Source organism: Perca fluviatilis, chromosome 2 (genome assembly GCF_010015445.1).
Source record: "Perca fluviatilis chromosome 2, GENO_Pfluv_1.0, whole genome shotgun sequence".
In the NCBI taxonomy this organism is placed as follows: domain Eukaryota; kingdom Metazoa; phylum Chordata; class Actinopteri; order Perciformes; family Percidae; genus Perca; species Perca fluviatilis.
The window spans coordinates 8,157,872-8,165,854 of record NC_053113.1 but is presented as its reverse complement, the minus strand read 5'-3'; positions in this window follow the sequence as shown (position 1 = coordinate 8,165,854).

Sequence of the window (7,983 nt, the reverse complement as noted above, 5' to 3'; positions counted from 1 at the left end):
ATAACAACAACTGGCTGCCTCTGTATCACAGTGCTTGCAGCCATATGGCTGATTCTGCGAACACCCTGTCCCTAGTGGGAGGGCTTTTTAACAGCTAAAAATAATAAAGGAATACATTTTTTACAATTAATACAGCAATAAACGTCAAGAAACCAGTTGCAGCACAAAAACAGGTAGTAAATAAACACATTCACCGAACTCTCACACAGATGCACTAACCTCACATACACAATAGCTTATTGCTACATTTCATATGGCTATGATCACACTGCTGCTAAGCAATGTAATAACCATGCTTTTATAGTTTTTTAAAGGTGGCAGTTTAGTGAGAGCCCCTATATTTGTGGTGGGCTTCAGTTCCACAGTTTGGCTCCTTTCACAGAAAAAAACATTTTGGGCAAAAAGAGGCTTCACCAAAATGTAACTTTTACAGTCTCCAGTCATGCAGCAGCTCTTGTGATCCTTTGAGGATTCCAGCCTGTTCGCTGGCTTACAAGGGCCAAAGTCCAGTCAAACATTTAAAAACAACAACAGACTGGGTTTAAGGTTTAACCTCCTAGCTGCTAGTGTTAGGAATTAGCATTAACATTAGCTGTAGATTTATGCATATTGAGCGAGATGTGTTGGTGGTGTTATCTCACCCCCCTGCGCGAGCGAGCCTCGGTGTTGCCTGATCCCAACACTTTGCCACCTGCCAACGCCACCGACTACACAGACAGGCAGAGATACGCATGACCCGTTGGTGGTAGAGAGCATGACATGGATGCTCAGCGGCATGCTAGTGCGTATTAGAGCAGTGAGACAGACAGACAGACAGAGAGACAGACAAACAGACAGACAGATCGACCGAAGAGAGAGAGAGAGATAGACAGAAGAAAACAGTAGAGACAGACAGACAGACAGAGAAACAGAGAGACGATAGCGTTCATGAGTTGTTGACACACGTAACCGAGTTTCCCGCCGGAATATGCAAAATGAACGCCTGCTGAAGTCGGAACAACAAAGTCTCTTTAACCCCTGCCTTTTATATCAACTGTTTGCTCAGGTCGGCCCATTGGGAGTGAATTCATCAAAATGAGGCTTTAATTTGTGTTTCCTCATCTGTCTGGAAGTACTTTCACACTCTCCATATCTCCTAGTACTAAGTAGCAGACCCGCAGGACAGAAGCTATTAGGTAGCTATAGTACCTATTAAGCAGTAAGCAATGAGAGGTCTCACCCTGGCTTGTGGATCTATTCTCCTTGTGGACTCCCCAATGTTTTCGTCGCTACTATGTTCTCAAAGCTGATGCCGCTCTCATCTGACAGAGACACATATTTGACACATTGTTAATACAAGTAGTAGCCTCAATACTCCGTAGTAATAGGTACCACACACAGCACTATACCTGTAGTATTAGTACCACACAACCCTATACCTGTAGTGTAATAGTACCACACAGCACCATATACCTGTAGTAATATACCACAGCACGGTACCTGGTAGTAATAGTACCATAATACTGCGCCCTATACCCAGTGTAGTAATAGTACCCACACAGCACTATGCCTATACTATATCGTGAAAGGAAGTATCTGGCCTTTGTCTATACTATTAATTAATACCCGCCATTGATCCGCTTTAAAAAACGAGATTTGGCTGTAAGATTTAGTGGGATTATTGCTCTATGGACAAGTTAGTGAACATGACTCCTTAAACAGAGCAACTGATGTACAGTTGAAACCACAGATATTTACATCTTCTACTTCAAAAAAAACACAAAACTTTATTTCTTACTGTCATACATTAAATCAGAGTAAACTTTCCTGTTTTAGTCAAATAAATATACGGGATAGGTATATAGGGTATTTTTACACTGTCCCTTGGTCTCCCTAGTTCGGGGTATGTAATACTGGTTGGGCTGAAAATGTCCAAATATACTTTTATTAGTCCCTAATCCAACTTCTCCTAATGATGACTCCTTTGATAAGAGCTTTCCTCCGCTATAGATGAATTCAGGGCAACGTGCTACGCCCGTTGGTTTGAGCAAACCATAGAACACATTGGCTGGAGACTCGGGACAGCAGGCTCATATTTTCCCCCGTAGTCTTGTTTGTCGGCTATTTCGGTATACAACTCACTCTGAGATCTTTTTTAAGAAATGCAACCATAAAAGCCTCAAATATGGGCCGCTTATACCGAAAATTGATGGCTGGAATTGCAAAATTGAAAGACTGTGCTCGGAGTTCGCCCAGCCGCTGGTAAAGCGCCTCGGGCCCCTGCTCTTCCAAGCCCCTCGCCCGTTATGAGGTAATTCTTGAGCTCGGCTCTAATGGCTGCAGCCCCAGGGGATTACCAACACCGCTGCCCTGACAGAGCTCCAGGATCCTTCAACTCCCCTTCCCGCTGGAAGCGCTAAATGGTCTGTCAGGTGGAGAGTGCTCCCAGCGTAGCTTGTTACACCAGCAATCTGTTACCACATGTTGCTACTACATGTCAATCACTTATATACAAAATCTAATTAAAGGTCTTATAAAGCCACAACGGTGTCTGATTTCAAGTTAATGAATAATATTTGTGGGAAGACTAAGTGTTTAGTTAGCCGGGATCGTCCTCTCTTAATCCCAGCACAATCACGATACTTAGCTTCCTTTCTTTAATTACTATATTTAAGCTTCAACCTCACCACTTTCATATACATCTAACTTATATGTCTTATAAACTCTAATAACGTGTCCAATTTCAAGTAATTAATTACTTGTAAAGCACTAGCTAGGTGCTCGTTACGTGCACTGTCCCTTCAACCTAGCTACAAATCACGGATAGTTAGCTTCCTTTTCGGCTTTAATTCAAAGTATATATGACAGTTTTGAATTTCTCCCCTTTTACTCCTTAATAATAACATCTCCTAAAGTGGTTTTATATAAAGCTAACAACGGTGTCCTGATTCAACATACTATTTGCAATTTCAGAGGAATTTAAGAGGAGGCTGGCTAGCTAGCTCCTTACATTGATAGAGCTGCATCCAGCTTCGCAGGCTCTATCAATGAGACTCTCATGGACAAGCCAGCGCTTATTTCCCCCAATCGCTTGTTTAAATAACTCAACACATTATAATTACACTACATTAAAAGATTAACTGGAACCTGTGGTAAGAGATTGCTGGCGTATAGCCTCGCTGACCTCCACCACATACACCGGGTAATTTAGCTAGCAGGGAAGAGGGGAGCTGCAGGTCCTGAGCTCTGTCAGGGCAGCTGTGTTTGGTAGTCCATTATCCAAAACCGTGCTTTGGCGCTGGTATGGAGTGCTGCGGGCTGCCAGTCGTGGACGAGCTCTGGCACTTACAGCAGGTCGGGTCTGTGAAGGAAGGCAGGTCGGTGGCGACAGGCAACAACACAGGCAGCAATCGCAGCTGAATTCACACACAGTTGGACAATATTAGCACATGGGATTATCCATTTTCAGAAGTGGCCCATATTTGAGTCCCTGCCATAGTTGATTTCGTGACAAAAAAGTTTCAGAAGCGAATTCTTAATGGAATAGCGGAATAGCACTTCAACCTAGATCCTGGAAGACTCACTCCGATCCCAGGTCAGTGGTGTAGCCTGTACAGGCCTGGGGCTTACAAAGGTTCCGGGTTTTGGGAGGTCGACGCCAACTTCCAGCCTCTTTGTTGGATCTCGCTTCGTTTTCGCAGTTCAAAATATGAAATTTTCTGTAGTAAAGGGTGTCAATGGACTTGAGCTTTATGTATGTCCTATTTACCGAATCAATCAATCAACTGTGCGCTATCCAACCATGACAGGTGCAAAACCGGCTTTTGTATTCTATCACCCTTTAACATATTTTTGCATTTGTTAAATGCCGGAATCGGTTTAGGAGAATTTTTATGTATTTTCTTTATCAATTTCATCAACAAAGTCAGAAGCATAAGCATTAACTGCCTTAGTATTTGGTAGAATCCCCTGAAAACTTGGACTTAAATAAACGCCAAAGTATCCTCCACAAGCTTGCTGCCAGTTTGTTGAGTTTTACCCACTCGTCTTATCCACCCTCTATTCATAAATAATAAGTGGGACATCTGCTAGTAAAGCCAAACCATGTAAAAGATTCATTGGCCTCAAACTAAGTCCCAACGTTCTCGTGTGTATCAGGTCTGGGGATTTTAAAGGACCTGAAAGTTCACTTCGCATACATGCGCTACAGTTGTAGGGAGTAGTAGAAGTACAGTTAGAGTAGTAGTAGTACAGCAGGAGCAGTAGTAGTAACAGTTAGAGCAGTAGAAGTATTGTGCTAGGAGCAGTAGGAAGTAACGGCAGTAGTAGTAGTAGTGCCGCTAGAGTAGTGGTAGAAGCACAGCAGTGTTTTAGTAGCACAGTTAGGCTGCGGCACCCCAGTTAGAGTAGTAGTACAGTTAGAGTAGTAACCGCTGGAAGCTAGAGGGTAGTAGTAGTACAGTAGTCAGTAGCAGCGCCAGAGGCAGTAGTACAGCAGCGTTAGCAGCAGTACAGCTGAAGAGTAGTAGAAGCACAGTTAGAGCAGTAGAACTACAGTTAGAGTAGTAGTATGCTGTTAGAGTAGTAGTAGTAGTACAAAGGAGTAGTATTAGTACAAAGTTAGAGTAGTAGAAGTACAGTTAGAGTAGCAGCACCGTGATGGCAGTAGTAGTGACCTGCAGTATTGCCTCGGCCTCCGGGCGCAGCGTAGTAGTGCAGTAGTAGCGGGCCAGTAGTAGTAGTAGTAAAACGTAGCATAATGGTCCCGCTCTGGCGAAAGTGTAAAATAGTAGCGCAGTAGCAATCTGGCAGTAGCGTCCCAGCCTATGCGTGAAAAGTAGTATAAGCAGCAGCAGCAGCAGCGGTGCACCTGTGGTGCGCCATGCTCCGCCCTATGCTTAAAAGCGCAGCAGCAGCGAGTAGTAGTAGCAAATCTGTAGTAAACATTGTCTCCGGCTCTGGCGCGGCAGCAGCAGCAGCAGTGGTGCGAAAATCTGTAGTAACATGCCCCTGCCCCATGAGTGTAGCAGTAGTAGCACAGGCAGCAAAGTAGTAAAATCTGGTGAAAGCACGTCCCGCACCAGCGGCGCAGCAGCAGCGGTAGCAGTAGCAGCGTAGAAAATCTCGCAGCAACACGTTCCGCGAAGGCAGTAGCAGCAGTAGCAGTAACCCAGAACATCCCACCGCAGCAGCAGGCACCCAGAAGGAAGGAACCCAATAACGAGGAAAAGGAAGAACGCACAACCCCAGGAATGGAAGATGGATGGAGGGACCCAGGAAGAACCCACCATAACCCCAGCCCAGTGGCACGGAAAAGGAAGGAAGCCTGAGCAGGATGGAAGAATGGATCCGAATGAGGACAACGAAAAGACAGACACAGACAGAGACAAGACACAAGACACACAGGCACACAGACACACAGACAGACAGACAGGACACAGGATGGACAAGCAGACCACAGGACAACACACCTGAAACCCAGACCCGGACACGACACACAAGACGCATGGATGGAACACATGACCGAGCCCAGACGCATGGAATCACACACACCCAGACGCACATGAGCCCCACAGACCCGAAACGAAACCCAGACGTGAAGGCATGGAAACGGAGCACGACCAGTATGGATGGAACGGATCCGGCCCAGAAGAATGGAAATGGAGACCGACCCAAGGAAGTGGAGAGGAACTAACTGGAGGACCGACCCAGAGCATGGACATGGACAACGAGGACACAAGGACCGACAGACAGGAAGGAGACATGGAGGAGACAAGGACAGACAGACAGGAAGGAAAAGAGGAAGAACGGACAAACAAAGATAGAAAGAAGGAACGAAACCAGGAAAATAGTGGAAACCTGAGCCCACCAGGGAAACCCAGGGTTCAGGAATGGAAATGGATCGAGGTCGTGGAGGACAATGGACATCAAGAAGGAAATGGAAGAAATGGAATGGAAATAGCCTAAAGTGGGTTATTCTCGAAACCCCACCCCATCAATCCCATCCCGTCCCTCCTAAAGGGTTATTAGGAACACCCTACTAATAATTTTTAATACCTAAAGACCTTGTCCTGAAGAGTCCATCATGTCCCTCACCTAAAAGGATTATTAGGGAAATCAATCTCTACTTCAATAATACTCCAAAGACCTAATTTAAAGAGTCCATCATGTCCCTCTAAAGGGCTATTAGGAACACCCTACTAATACTAATACCTAAAGACCTGTCCTGAAGAGTCCATCATGTCCCTCACTCCAAAGGATTATTAGAACACCCTACTAATACTAATACCTAAAGTCCTTAACCTGAAGGGTCCATCATGTCCCTCCCCTAAAGGACTATTAGAAACACCCTACTACTACCTAAAGACTCATGTCCTGAAGGGTCCATCATGTCCCTCCCCTAAAGGATTATTAGGAACACCCTACTAATAAATACTACTACCTAAAACCTGTCCTGAAGGGTCCATCATGTCCCTCTCCCCCAAAAGGATTATTAGGAACACCCTACTAATACCTTAAAGTCCTGTCCTGAAGGTCCATCATGTCCCCCTAAGGGTTTAAAAACACCCTACTAATACTAATACCTAAAGACCTGTCCTGAAGGGTCCATCATGTCCCCTCCCCTAAAGGATTATTAGGAACACCCTACTAATACTAATACCTAAAGACCTGTCCTGAAGGGTCCATCATGTCCCCTCCCCTAAAGGGTTATTAGGAACACCCTACTAATACTAATACCTAAAGTCCTGTCCTGAAGGGTCCATCATGTCCCCTCACCTAAAGGATTATTAGGAACACCCTACTAATACCTAAAGACCATGTCCTAAAAGGGTCCATCATGTCCCCCCCCCAAAGGTGTAACACCCTACTAATACTAATACCTAAAGTCCTGTCCTGAAGGGTCCATCATGTCCCCTCCCCTAAAGGATTATTAGGAACACCCTACTAATACCTAAAGACCTGTCCTGAAGGGTCCATCATGTCCCCTCCCCTAAAGGATTATTAGGAACACCCTACCATACCTAAAAGACATATCCTGAAGGTCCATATGTCCCCTTAAAGGGATTATTAGGAACACCCTACTAATACTAATACCTAAAGCCCTCGACTAAGAGTCCATCATGTCCCTCCCCTAAAGGATTATTAGGAACACCCTACTAATACCTAAAGACCTGTCCTGAAGGGTCCATCATGTCCCCTCCCCTAAAGGATTATTAGGAACACCCTACTAATACCTAAAGACATGTCCTGAAGGGTCCATCATGTCCCCTCCCCTAAAGGGTTATTAGGAACACCCTACTAATACTAATACCTAAAGACCTGTCCTGAAGGGTCCATCATGTCCCCTCCCCTAAAGGGTTATTAGGAACACCCTACTAATACCTAAAGACCTGTCCTGAAGGGTCCATCATGTCCCCTCCCCTAAAGGATTATTAGGACCACCCTACTAATACTAATACCTAAAGACCTGTCCTGAAGGGTCCATCATGTCCCCTCCCCTAAAGGATTATTAGGAACACCCTACTAAGACCCTGTTTGACCCCCTTTCGACCCCCTTCTTGGTGGCATTGATCCAACAAGGAGCTGGAAGCATTCTTTAGAAATGTTGGCCCATACTGAGAGGAGAGGGTCTTACAGTTGATGGAGATTTGGGGGATGCACATCCAGGGCACGAAGCTCCCGTTCCACCACCTCCCAAAGACCTTCTATTGGGTTGAGATCTGGTGACTGGGGGGGCCATTTTAGTCCAGTGAACTCATTGTCATGTTCAAGAAACCAATCTGAAATGATTGGACCTAGGGTTGGGCGAGATAGAGAAAATCAAATATCACAATATTTTTGACCAAATACCTCGATACCGATATTGTAGGGTTGACAATTGCTGCATTCCCAAAATATTTACACAATGAGATTTAGATCAATAATCATCAGTAATGTGGATATAATGACAACAGTCTGCTGAGCTCAGAACATGACATCACTTTACTGTAATGCAGCCTTTAG